The 14507-nt window shown below is 43.7% G+C and overlaps 1 protein-coding gene across 3 annotated transcripts in view; it reads left to right on the top strand.

Moving 5' to 3' along the window:
- The first annotated feature begins 1717 nt into the window (after positions 1-1717).
- Positions 1718-14507, top strand: part of TAOK3 (TAO kinase 3) — a 1449622-nt gene continuing 1436832 nt past the window's right edge. Inside the window, exon 1 of one of the 3 annotated variants that reach the window (XM_086943286.1) lies at positions 1718-1891. The gene's annotated coding sequence lies outside the window, so the exon portion shown is untranslated. The remainder of the gene's footprint in view (positions 1892-14507) is intronic. The other 2 variants (XM_086943287.1, XM_086943290.1) reach the window with 2 other exon arrangements.

Raw genomic sequence — 14507 nt, 5'->3', positions numbered from 1 at the left:
GCCTGGCCTTCACCCTGGGGGTGCCCAGGAGTGGACGCCTCACAGGGAAAGCCAGGACGGGTTCCACAGCGGTATTCGTACAAGCGCCTTGAGACCCTTGCGGGTGAGTAGTGCGCTATACAAGTATCAATTTACAATTCAATTTACAACAAAAGGCGCAACGTGAAAGAGACAAACTTAGAGAGAGGCCCTGTTGAGAAGAAAAGGGGACAGCAAGTTCAGCGTGCCCTTGCAAGTAAAGGAAGTATACAACACAGCGGCTTTGATTAGTGATGGGAACATTTGGTCCCAAGATCGAATGTCCAAGTGAAACAAGATACTGCAGTGGACCCGAAATGAAGAATCGCAAGCTAAAGACTGCCAGGTCCAACCCAATGACATTGTCCTGCTGAGGGAAGGTGAGGTGAACTCAGGAGCAGGGGAAGGAGAAGAGTTTGAAGGCGAGGACCATCCAGTCGATTTAGAACCTCCTGGCGAAACTTAGCGGGGGAAACTCCTCCGGGAGCTGGAAGAAGGGGAACACTCACGCCTGGGGAAAGTACGGAGAGTCCCTCCTCTACCCCGGTAAGACGTACCTGTGCGGGGAGAACTGTGGTATTACCTGCAAGATACAGAGACTATGAGATGGGGGAGGCAAATGGCCTAGCAGGCAGATAGACTGTGAGACTTTTCTTTCCTTTGTTTGCATATATAAAGAAGGGAGATATGTAGTGTTGCGAGCGTGACCGACATTTTGTGCAGTGAGCGCCAGTCCGGTCATGGAGCGGAAGTGTTCCCGGCACTCTCCTGAAGTAATTTAATAAAGGTATTACTTACCTGCTATTTGAGTCCTGCAATTCCTTGGGGGCAAACAGCATCATTACACAATCATGCAGCAGCACACCAGCAAGTCCTGTACATGACAATAACCTGATTCTGGCCTCAATAAAACTCAATGGGGGAAATACAGCATCGTTTTTTTTAAATATCCCACTTTTCTTTTCTAAAATGTTGCCTTTATTGCAATGACCACTGAAATGTAACACATAGGCAAATTGAAAGCGTGGCAGCTACGCTGGTCTATTAGAGGTCAGTGGGGGAAATTACAATTTTTTTAACAAATGTTCGTACTTTCCTGATCTAAAATATTGGCATAAATGTAGCACCCCGGCGTAGGCGTGACGTAACTTACTTACTTCCTTTTGAGATGTGGAAACACCTCAAAAGTAAAAGACGGGGACAAGGGTGGGGGGGATTTTGTGTAATCAAGCTTTGCCAGTACTTCAATTTGAGTTTATAACCGTAGCCATCATGTGTGTTAGTTACGTATTTCTTGGTTTTGTAAAGCTCTAACTCATAATTATCAGCGGTCTAGTTGCTATGCGGTCGGTTGCGAGCACGCGTAGGTTCTAAAAGTCTATTGGTTCCGTAATGCCTGGCTTTGGCCATTTTGAAGACAGGCATAACCACTTTTATTATTGTAATGTAAAAGGGTAGACACAGACGACTCAAACTGAAAATGAAACAATAACCCGCTGCCTGGCAGAAAAATGGCCGCCGCTAGGGACACCGTTACTCACACTAGCACGCGTCTCTATTAACCCGTCTCCCTCTCCGAATTTGACCTGCGTAAGTGTATTTGTCCTTTTCGGTACTCGATTGTTAAGGCTACGTGGGAATAGGGACGCCACGGAGGAGCGTCGATAATGTAGATTTCAACACTCGGCTATCTGCTAGCAGAGTCTGGCAGGGGCCGCGCCTGTTTGACAGCAGCTCGCGCTTCCTAGAGCTGCGGAGCAGGAAGCGGGGGAGCGGAGCGCGAGGTTGGCCGAGGGTACAGGACGGAGGCCGGGAGGACTCGTAACAACGCGAGTACAGAACCCTAAGGATAGCTCTTCCGCAACCGGCCCAGGTACAGACAAACTTTGCCCACTATACCTCACCGTACGCCCACTTACACCTGCTGTACATACTTTGTCCGGTGTGCGCACTGCTCAGGAATTGTCACACTGCAGACAACGTGTACATAAATGGACAGAACCCACACTGTAAACTTTGGTCAGGCAAATTCCCCTTGAATACACACACTGTGCAGTTTGTAGCCACCCACGCGCACTACATAGAGTTTTGTGCAGCCTGATCCATGCACCCCCGTTATCTGGATCCTGTGCTCACCTCGCTCTGCAGTTTTACTCACGAACACGCTGCTTAGTGCTACCTGTCTCACATTAGTCACGTACAAACACCGTACACCATACCGCTTGCCTCATCCACAAAAAGCTGTGCATAGTGACCACTGAAGCATGACCAGTGGAGCCATTACAGTTCTTAGTCTAACTTATTTGTAAACACTGACCTGTTCAGCTGTCCGATTCCATATACCCACTTGCCTGTGTGGCCTGATTCACGTGAACACTGCCCTCCGTAGTCTGATCCATACGTTCCCTACATATTGCCGGCTGGTCCAGCTACTGAACACAGTGCACAGTTTATTTATCAATTCGACATATTGACCACTTGTGGCTTGCTCAATACGCTAAGGTCGGCCTGCCTTGTAGTCCATATCGTCTGCACAGTTTCATCTCCAGCCTGGGTGTACACTGCCCTTTACGTCTTCGCCCTTCTACGTAGATTCGTATGCAGTCTGACCAATGTACACGGCTTGTCATGTACAGCTTGCTCTCTGTACACTCACTGTCACTGCATACATCCCCATGCCTTTCCCTCATACTGCTAGGGTTACCAATTCCCGGTCTCTACAACATGCCCCCATTGCATACACTGTATATGCTTTCCTATTTTGTCTGCAACATATTTGCAATGAGCTCCGTAGCCTATCTCTCTACACACGTTAGTGTTGTTGCCAATTTTATCCTGCCATATTTACAAACTATGCTATACCCAGCCTTCCTCATACTGTAAACAGTGCATCTTGTTCCATGTCAAGACACAGAACGTAAAGTACTGTGCAACATACCCAGTGTACTCAAGTTGTACACAATGACATCTGCTCCATGTTGAAACTTTAACCACTACAGATACGTCTGTCTGCAGTTTTATCTGTGTGCACAAATTGTTCAGTGCCTACACACACCTGTGCAGACTACACAAGCACCCTGCATGGTCAATGTCCTGTGCAACAACTGCACGGATACTGTGTACTCGCACATACACGGCATGCACTGCCAGTGTACAATAATGTGGCACTAATATTCAGTTTATATAAACTGTGCACACGCAGTGCAAATTCCACGCAGGTAGAAGCTATTTGCAAACCCCTCTTCATTGTTCAACTTGCCACGAGAGAGAATTCATTTTGCCAATCTCACTGATGAACCACTGCTTCCTGCTTTTTCAGCGCACCGTAGAGTGAACCAACTCTGCAGTCACTGTTTACACTTTGTAGACGGTATGCACCTCATCAGCACTGACGCACTACCCTGTCTGTGTACGCTTGAATTGTGTTTACCTTGATCACGTAGAGGTGCACAATGTATATTCAGTGCACCTATCTTGCACCGACTGCCCCCTGAATATGGCTTTAACTAAGTTTGCGCATGCACATTTATAGTTCTTATGTTACCATACTATGATGGAAATTACACAAACTGCACGTACATTTGCTCTTCGTCCACTCCCTGTGCTAACTGCCATTCGCACTAGATTGCGAGCCAACAAATTAACAAGGAGAGCCGAGCCAAGTGCCTCGTAGGCTCTAAGAATGTAAAAAAAGTGTTTTTCTTGAATATGCGAAGGATTTCAACTTAGCATATCCTATTTTATCTTTACATTGAAAGATATTTATGAAGGGGGAAGTTTTTAAATATGAACTTACATATTCATACCACCCCTCCCCCATATCGCCAATGCCGTTCGTGGAAAAAACTGCAAGCCTGTTGTCATTTGTCCCCTATATGTGACCTAGATGCTTATACGGTGAAACATTCCAGTCTATTTAATTGAGACAAGAGTGTCTGTAGAAAACATTCGGAACTCAGTTGTATTAAATTGCTCACAAATGCAATAACTACGACAAAGAATGCGTGGTGAAATAATTTGCCCAGGATCATTCAATTTGGTCAAGCGTGGATAAAAGCCGGGTTTTGTGGTTTCATTCAGCCACTAAATGGGTACATCATCTTTAACTCTTGGTACATTAGGTTATAACATAGGTGGCAGGCAAAAACTACATGAAAACCTGGCTCGTGTGGGGTCAGAAGTTTAAGAGGACCTCGAACTGAGCCAGGCATCTCTGGCGCTCGTTTAACTTTAGAGAGGGTACCTCTTGAGCTGCATCCACATACAACCTTGTGAGCACTACGCTAATCTTACACATTTTATAACATTCCAATTAAAACATTCTCCACTGCCCCAAAAGTTTGCATACGGCACTACTTGACCCACGAGCCACACTGCATCTGATTTTCCAATATGGTATTCAGCTCTTAACTCATGTATATTTAAATGTTGTTTGCTGCTCCACGCTCTAGTTACTTACAGGTGCATTACATGGGCATGTAGTTTTGCTGCTCTTATAGTCTCTGCATGTATTATGTACATCATAATAATTGTAAACTGGGTTTCCCTCTGTACGTTTTTCAGAAAGATGGGGGCTAACGTGGACCTGGAATGAACTTAAAAAATTGTTTCTACACTGCGTGTCGCCCATTGTAAAATAGCTGTTTTTTTTTTTTTTTTAGACTGGTGTCTTGTAAACTTTTCTGTGTCAACTGAGTGTCCAAATGTTCTTACATTTGGAGCGCAAATGGTTCTAGTTGGAATATTTTGCTTGCAATCAGGAGAAATTGAGAGCATATAGTTGGCAATATCAATTGTTTATAATTTAGCATTATATTTGGGAATAGATTGCCTATTTTTGTATAATGCTTTGCTTAGATGTTTATGGCACAATTCATGTTAGGCTATGACACACGTGAAGGGTTGCATTTTGAAAAGGCTAGCTCTTCACTCTTGCTTAGTATGTATTCTTAAAGCGGAGTACACTTCTACAAGTGCTAATTCGTTGGATTCTGGCAGTCTTCTAAAAATATGCCTAGACTTGTTTTTGAAGCGGCAAAGATCAGGATTCCTTCCTACATGTTTGTGATGATGCTAGTAAATTACAAAACCCCGAGGACTTTCAATAAACTAATGATTTCATCTAATTTGTTAAGTTAACGCATTCTTCAATATGTTTTTATTTTATTTTATGGAAGAACTCCATTGTTAACGTCCGGGAGGGCTGAAAGTGCGAGTGACTTAAAAACACAGAAAAGCGTACAGAGTATAAAAGTAACTTGGCAGTTGATTGAAACAAAGTGTTTATTGTATGCAGCCAAAGGGTTGGCAGCATAGCGAAGGAGTGTTTAAGAAGATGGAGGTGGAACAGATCCTCTAGCCTTTTATACGTAAATATTTTAACATATGAATTCTATTTTACTGTGTAACCATGTATTGTATTTTATTGCATCTTTTATGGTCCACTGTGACCGAAATAAAGAATTTTTGGATTGGATTGGATTGGAACAGATAAATATGAAAGAAGGTAAAAACATGCGCTGGTGCACCTCTCTGTGCACCAACAATTTGAATACTTTTGTGTTAGTCCATGTGAATGTCCTCTTGCCTAAGTAAGCATGGAGGCAGTACGATTCCAACCTCTGATTCCCTTGTTATAATTGCAGGTAACTGTCTGACTTTAAAAAAAAAATAAACAGTTTTTTTGGAGGTTCATATGTGCAACAAAGACAGCATCACATGTCGCTCATATTATTGTGAGACCGTACATAACCACAATTCAAGGGATTGCTAAATAATAACATACATACATGCAAGCGAGTCAAATAATGCATCAATTAGGACATTTCAGTATTGGTTGAGAATTGCAAGTACACTAAGCAGTTGTTTGTCCCCATGTCTATCCGGCTTACTAAGGCTATGCCCCTGAACTGGGAAAGGGGAATGGCGATAGAGGTCCGCGATAAACAGGGTAATTTTTGCGGAGGATGTTAGAGTAAGACTGGAGCAAGACTCCAACTGTTTTGTGGTTGGCATCGGAAGTTAGATTTAGGGCAGGGCGAGCTCTCAGTTACTCTCAGCTAGAATGATGAGTGGCTACACATCGGGATAACCGGAAGCGGTCTGAAAGGCGCAGGTAGGTACTTTTGGGAAGTTAGTTGTGACTTGGCCTGACCTGGGGGAGGGGCGGGCGGAATGGTAGAGGAAGTGAATGCAGTGCTGTCATCCATATCGGAGTTCATGGGGCCAGATCATCGTTTTGGGTGAGTTGCAGGAAGTGGTCAAGGAGAGCATCCTAGGCAATAGAAATTAAATTGGCCACTTACGAATGCGCTGGTTTTATGTTTAGCGCAGGGCCTCACCCTCTGCCTTTCCCCATTTTCGCAGCACTCCATGCCATGCAGTCGCCTTTGGGCTTCTTCTGCTCCCCAATGCAGAGTAAAGACTTTTGTAGCAAGTAGGAGAGTCATGCCGTCAAAGCGTGTTCTCACCCTGTGACGCTTCCTACGGTTGAAAAATGCTAAGGGTGCAGACAGCCCATGTGTTGATGTCAATGAGATCAGTGACCTCTTGTAATACGCTATATACAGAATGCCAATAAGAGGATAGTGCAAAGGTTTACAGTAGATTTAAAGTGGTCCCACAGAGAGTGGGGTGGTACCAAATGGTCGTGTGTGAATGACAACTGCGTCCCTCATTAGATGGCCGCATTAACCACATCATGGCATCAGTGCTTGATTTGAGTTGGTGGGAGCCATAGGCATTCAATGTTTGGGGACTGGCACTTACATTTGTGAATTGGACATCTATAGAGCGAAATTAAAACTTAAGGAAGACAGAAATACCATCATAAGGGGAGCAAGCGGGAACCTGCAATGCCAAGTATAAAAACAGGCAGGGATTGTCTAGTAGTGGATAAAAGAGGCTTGATGTGGATTCAAGATTATGCAACCTTAGTATTATGCATACCAACATTTAAATGCACCGGTCATGGCCCTTTGAGCAGAGCTTTGGGCATCAGCACTCATTCTTTTACAATATGAGCACTACATAACATGTTGCCTGTGAGCAATATGGAGGGTAAATGACATCTTTCAAAAGAATAGGGTAACCAAGTGGTTACAGGGTAACAAGGTGTTGCTTGTAGATACATGTCTTCAGGTCTGCTTTTCAAGTGGTTGAGGAAGGGACATAGGCAGCTCTGGTTTGGGATGGAGTTCCAGATATTTTGGTAAGAAGCAGGAGAAGGGCTGATGTGTAGGTTTCCCTTTCTTGCATTTATTGGATTCCAATCGGTTAATGCTGCTGCTCTAATGTGTTTATTCTGATTGCCAGGAAAAGTGTGGTGCCAATGTTTGGTCCCTTTAAACTATGCTTCATTTCTCGAAAGTGATGCACGTGGGCAGTGGAGACCCTTGACGGTTAATGTAATTTTGTGATATTATCAATGGCCTTTGATGAAACTGGCTCCTGCATGTAGCGCACTCTTAAAGCTTATCGGCTGCGTCTTGTGCTTGCCAAGTAGTAGAACATTGCTTCCATAAAGATGGGTCAGGACTAGCACCTTGGCAATGGATTTGAAGTTTGCTTCTGTTACAAAGGGTTCACTATGTAGAGCAGTGTCAGCTGGCATTTATTCACCACTGAAGTATCTATACAGATATTTCATTATGATTTGTCTTTGCCCATATCCGTAGAGGAGTTGTTTTCTCCTTCAAGGAATTAGTTATTTAAAAGGCTACCCGTCTTCATTACTCTAGGTAGATACTGGCTCATGTAATTAGTGTGTCAAATGTATCTTACTTAAGTCCTTCCAGTATAGAGCTTGATAAGCAAAAACAGTATTTTAGGCTTCACATTGACTGTTTTACACTTTAGCACTAGTTATCCTTTGCTCAGAGAGACAAATATATAAGGGTTTTTATCAAGTTATACTGAATAAGTCATACCGCAATGTTCTGATGGGAGTGTTAATCCTTGTTTTACTAAGCTCTTAATTGGCTTGTCCAGTATCTCCCGCTGCTCCCCACATTTTAACGATTTCCATGTGAAATATACTTGCAAAATGAACCTGAATAGAGCTTGTTACGTACAACTTCATTTTTTTTCTTTCTCGAAAAATTCAGTATAAACTTCGCAATATGGGACCCATGTTGGACATCTCATTCACTAAGACGGGTTGTCAATGGAAATACAATCTGGTTCTGCAAGGTCTCTTGCATCTTTAGCTCATCCTTTAGGTAGCTTGCTGCCCAACCGATCTTGAACCTTACACTAGCTCTTGGTCCAAAATCATTGCCAATGTGCAATTGTACTTGTCCATTAATTGCCAGGTTTTGACTTGCTGTGTATCGGAGCAGCAGCTCCCCTGCTGACCAGTCCCTAGCATGATCCTAAGACTAACCTATTTCCTTTATCCTTCAGGTTTCAGATGTGGGGGACCCTTGTCACCTAATAGATATAGGATGCCTCCATTCTAGGAAAGTTCTGGGAATGTCTCGCTGTGTTCTTGCGGCGGTACTGAGGTTACTCAGCTTGTTGGAGAACAACCAGGAGACGTCACACTGTTTTGAATATTTCATTGATGCATTATATGGTCCGTTCTAATTTGCTTGTTTATCAAGTTTGGTGAGTGACAGACGGGGTAAGGATTTAAGTGGATGATTCAGTGTCTCTCAACGTTGGAGGGCAAGTTATGTTGCACCTTTTTTCTGCGATCCCTCCCCCCTAGCCCCTCTGAGAAAATGTATTTTGTGGTCTCATGAGCACACTTCTTTTTCTCAACCTTTTGCACAGTGTATTGATTTTAAGTTGCCTTAGGGTTTTTGTAGACTCATGATCAATTGGTGTATTTAATCGTCTTGTCTAGAAGGTGTGTTTTGTGTAGCAATGACAGCAGACCAACATTTTCGAAGCTGAACAATATAATGGTACTAGCAGCCCGTCCCGACATTGTCCGGGTATGAATTGCTGCCGGCCAGTAGTATATTGTTTTGTAGTATTTCGTTTTGATAGCATTTCTTATCTGTGACAGGCCTGTGAAACGCTCAGATTCACAGTGCACTGCTGATGCACTTAAGAGTGCGCGTTCAGTAGTGTCTGAACTAGTTTCCCTACTTTATTTTTCCTTGCAATATTATATAGCGCGAACTCGACAACATGGCATGAGCACAATTTACATTACAGAAGAACACATTCATTTGTGGTAGGCACGGGGAGACAAAGCGATTTGCCTGGAATAACAGGATGTTGAGCTGATGCCGAGATTTGAACGTAGCTCCCCAGCTCTAAAGTTCGCATTTCTAGAAATTGTGGCGGGAGGTGTCTAAAAGTGTATGTCGGTGCTGGGCATCAATGAGAGAGACCTGTGTATTTTTCAAATGGGTGGTGAAAAAATATGAGTATGTTGCTGGAGATGTGGGCCGCCGCGCCACCAATGTACTTACCGGGGGACGGTTAACACCCATTATTCCGCTACTTTCTTTCCGCATACCATCACTCCGCATACTTTCATTACGAAAGTACCATGACTCCGCAATGCCATTATAACGCATGGCATTACATTTTATATGCTTTTACCACGCATACATTTACAACGAAATTCGTTGTAAATGCATGAATGGTAAAAGCATGTTTTTTTTTATGTTTCGATAAGGTAAGTATGGGTATAGGGGTATATGTTTTGGGGTACAGAGGTATATGTTTTTGGGTGTTTGGGTATTTTAAGGGTTCAGATATAGTTTTGGGTTATGGGGTACAGGGGTAGTATTAGGGTTTAGGGATAGGTATGGGGTTTGGGGTACAGGGTATTTTTAGGGTTCAGGGATAGGTATGGGGTTTGAGGTACAGGGGTATTTTTAGGGTTCATGGCTAGGTTTGGGGTTTGGGGTATAGGGGTATTTTTAGCGTTCAGGGGTAGGTTTGGGTTTTGGGGTACAGGGGTATTTTAAGGGTTCAGGTCTAGGTTTGGGGGTACAGGGGTATTTTTAGGGTTCAGGGCTAGGTTTGGGGTACAGGAGTATTTTAGGGTTCAGGGGTAGTTTGGGGGTACAGGGTTATTTTTAGGGTTCAGGGCTAGGTTTGGGGTACTGGGGTATTTTTAGGGTTCAGGGGTAGGTTTGGGTTTTGGGGTACAGGGGTATTTTAAGGGTTCAGGGCTAGGATTGGGGGTACAGGGACGTTTTAGGGTTCAGGGGTAGGTTTGGGTTTTGGGGTACAGTGGTATTTTTAGGGTTCAGGGCTAGGTTTGGGGGTACAGGGGTATTTTTAGGGTTCAGGGGTAGGTTTGGGGTTACAGGGGTATTTATAGGGTTCAGGGCTAGGTTTGTTTTTTTGGGTACAGGGGTATTTTTAGGGTTTAGGGATAGGTTTGGGTTTTGGGGTACAGGGTATATTTATAGTGTTAAGATGGATTAGTGTTTAAGGGTGTTGAGGTATTTTAAGGAGTAAGGGTGGGTTATGATTATGGGGTTCAGGGGTATTTAAAGGGAGCAGGGTGGGGTTAGCACACGATATGAGACATGGCATGAAGGGCGGAACGTACCACACGCCCCCAGCGTTTGTCACGCCCCCAGCACACGCCCACAGCACAAAGCAGACAAGCCCACAAAGGACAACTTTGCTGGCATGGTTCTTTTACTTTTTAAATGTATATGGTGAGAGTCTGTATAGCCTATGTCCTTTTGCTGCAACTGCCCTTTCCAACGCTGTATTGGGTGTTGTGATTGGTGCTGTGTTTCCTGAGATTACCCGCCTCAAAGGTTTGGGCTCTCTCTTTATTATATGAGTATGGATGTTTGATGGATAGATTGTGAAAATGTTATGTTGATGCTCCTCGATTGTTTGCATTGCCTCAGTATTCCCTTGGGTACAACATGAACGATTTTCAAATCCTCCTTGCTCAGTAATTTAATTATAGAACTTCACTTAACCTGTACATTTATTTCCGTTAATTAAATGGCAAGAAACCTAGTTGTCCATAAAGAATACTGTTGTGATACTACCTTCCTGTTTGTTTTGTGACAACCCCATAGGTTTCAGAATGTTAGTGACTAGTACCTCCTTGGGGATAGCTCCAGCAAATTGCTGGTTGCCGATTCCCTCAAAAGTGTTGTTTAAGGGAAAGCTGCCCCCATTATCGAATTGGCTGCATGCTAATCATTTCCACACCCATTTGCCGCAGTTGTCACTCTTCTCTCCTGACGGCGATGAATAATTAAACCTCAGTGATATGCAGACCAGATTTGAGTTTGGACTGAAACCAAAAATCAGTGCATGTGAATTACATATTTCTTGCCAAAGTGGATAGATTTACAGCATATTACTCTGGGCAGCCTGTAAACTGGCAAGGCCAGAAAGCCCGATGTTAGGGCAACTCATTGATATAGTGTGGCTTAGTTTAGGAAGAAAAGGAGTGCAGAAGGCAAGCAGCAGTTGGTAGGAAATGTTTCATGCCCACCATCATAGTTGTCAACTGGCCACTAGGTACGAAGGTGACTTTAGTCAGTGTTCAAGTTTCAGCTTAAAGATATGCTATGTTATCGTGTCCTTTTCTTATTATAGATATCGCCCTACCATGTACAGTGTATTTAACACTGTTGAATAAAGAAATAGAACAGTCTGGAAGTTACTCTAAAGAAATGGTACCTCTTTGACATCTATGAACCACTGCACGCTTTATTGTTTGTCTCATTGTATACACATTCCTTCTTAGGTTTGTGGATAGCTCCTGTACCGTATACAAATTTTGTTTGTCAGCACCACGTGGAAATCATCCTTGTGTTATAGAGGGCAGTAAACTGAACTTTAGAGAAATACCGGGGTAAAAGTACAGCAAGTTTATTTTGGTTTATTCATTTTGTTCGATCACCGGTGCGTTTTATAAATTATAATCATAACATATGGCATTTATTTACTTAATACTACTGTTGTAAAGTGGAAAGGTGACAGGAAACGGAGTATCTTCCAGCACTTGTTTATTGACCATCCACTCTCCTGACAAATGTAGCTCGACAGCATTCTAAGGTGACCTTCCCGCAGGGGAAGACCAAAGCAAGGAAAGGATGGGGGTTTTTGGAATGTACCAACTGGGTAAAAGGAAGATCATAACACACCTCCCTCCTTATACAACAAGGTAAGTAAACTGGCACTCAAGGTACCCAATGAAACAGGTATACATTGCATAATTTGAAACATAACATGGGTAGAATAACACAGCTCAGAAGGCAGGCAGTTCAATACATTAGGGAGAGAACAATGTCTTAAGGTTTAGTCACGTTTCAGATCTTACTACTCTGTCACAACTCCACCATTGCCCATTATCAAGGAGGACTACGTTGTTAAGAGCCTTTACAACTTGGCAAGGAGGATAAAACTTGCTTTGGCTGTGCCAGTCTTCTGTGTTCCTCTTGACTTGTACCACATTGCCTACTTCCCAGCTGGGGGTTTTAACTACATTCTTCCAGGTCATACTGTTCCTTTTATTTTGCTTGGTGCAGGTTGATCATCCTAGTAATTTCCTCAAGATTGGGATTGCTTGTCTTGCCCCCTTCTAGTTAACCAGGGTTGAGCTTGGTGCAAGTTTCCCTCTTGCGGAGGGAGACGAAACGGGAAATCCCTGTAACTTGGTTGGGCGAGGTGTGATACGCCCATAGGCAATTACGTTGGGATGTTTCCACGTCGTGATTATTGATGATGGCTAATTGGATGAGTTCTTTTATCATCCTATTTGCTCTTTCAACTAGGCCATTTGCTTTAGAGCAATATAATGCAGTCATTTAATGCTTTTGTTCAAGTTGCGCAAGAATTCCTTCATAGCCTGCGAGGTGAATTGTACACCATTATATGTTACCAATATTGAGGGTATGCCCTCCTTGGAAAACGCTTCCTTGAGAAACTAGAGGACAACATTCGTGTTAATGCTATGTACACACTTCTGGGTGATCCAATGTGAAGTGTAGTCAATCAAGGCTATCATGAATCTCTTCTGTGTGCCCAGGTTGTCCGTGGGCCTTATGATATCCATGGCCAGTTTGCTCCATGGTTTGATGGGTATTTTGACGGGAGGTAGAGGTGCTTTCCACAGAGATTTGGACTTCTCGCTTTTGGCACAGCTTACACAGTCTTTTACCAGATGCTCTGCCATGTTGTCCATCTTGTGGAACCAGAAGTTGGCTCGAACTCTACTTTTCGTGATGTTACGCCCCGGATGTCCTTCGTGTGCCAGTTCTATTATTTTCTTCCTGAGTACTTCAGGTGATATTACTCTGTTTTGGGGGTACACTCTGTCCCCGGTGACACTCAATTGAATTCTGACCTCCCAGAATCCTCTAAGTTCTTCCTCAAGGTAATCTCTCTTGTTGGGCCACCCCTATCTCATGATGACCTTGAGTTTGTCTAACTCCTTGTCTTCTTCCATACACTTCGTCCATTCGTCTTCTGTGATGGTAGGGGTGTCCATTATCATGACAGGACTGTCTAGTATCTCTTCTTGCTCACTTGCATGTAACAGCATTCTGGATAGGAAATCGGCAATTACGCTGTCTTCCCCAGGTACATATTCTACCTTGAAATTGAAATGTTCAAGTCCCAATACCCATCTACTTATACGCGGTGTGCAGTTCTCTATCCCTTTCACTGTGAATATGAAGGTGAGGGGCTTGTGGTCCCTCTGGATCGTGAAATTCAGCCCCCACAAAAAGAATTTGAAATGCCTCACCGCCTAGAAGCACGCTAGGTCCTCCTTCTCAATTACAGAGTAATTGCGCTCCGCACTCGTTAAGCACCTGGATGCGAAGGCAATTATCTTCTCCTCATTTCCTTCCTTTTGTATTAGTGCAGCTCCCAACCCTTTATCTGAAGCATCCGTGGTGAGAATGGTCTTTCTCCTGGGATCAAAAGTTCCTAAGGCTGGCGAGCTTGCAATCTCTTCTTTGAGGGCATCCACCACACTCACACTCTTCTTCCCATTTGAAACTCTTGTCTTTTTAAAGAAGATCCCTGATGGGTTCACATCTGGATGCAAAGTTTTTAATGTACTTGGACATGTATTCCTTGAGCCCTAAGAAAGACTTCAGTGCATCTTTACTCTTGGGATATGGGGCATCTCCTACCGCGCTGAGCAGGCTGTTTTTCAGTCTGAAGCCTTCTTCAGAGATGGAATGTCCCAAGTATTCAACGGACAACACCCTTATCTTGCATTTGTTCCTCTGGATGGTCAACCCAGCATCCATGAACTTCTGGAAAACCACCTCGAGGGCATAGTCTTGTTCACCACGTCGTTGCCCTACACCAAGATGTCGTCTTGGAAACGCATCGTCTGCGCCACTCCCTTCATGATTTCCTGCATTATCTTCCGGAAACCGCCGCGGCCGACGCTAACCCAAACAGCATTCTCCTGAACATGAATGCCCCTTGGGGAGTTATAAAGTTGGTGAGTGGCCTGGAGTCTGGCTGGAGGTCTACCTGGTGGTACGCCATAGACAAGTCAATTACGCTGAACTATTTAGCTT

This window comes from Lissotriton vulgaris, chromosome 11, assembly GCF_964263255.1.
Source record: "Lissotriton vulgaris chromosome 11, aLisVul1.2, whole genome shotgun sequence".
Classification (NCBI taxonomy): Eukaryota; Metazoa; Chordata; class Amphibia; order Caudata; family Salamandridae; genus Lissotriton; species Lissotriton vulgaris.
The sequence above is the reverse complement of the archived record's forward strand: the minus strand, read 5'-3'. Positions and strand labels throughout refer to the sequence as shown.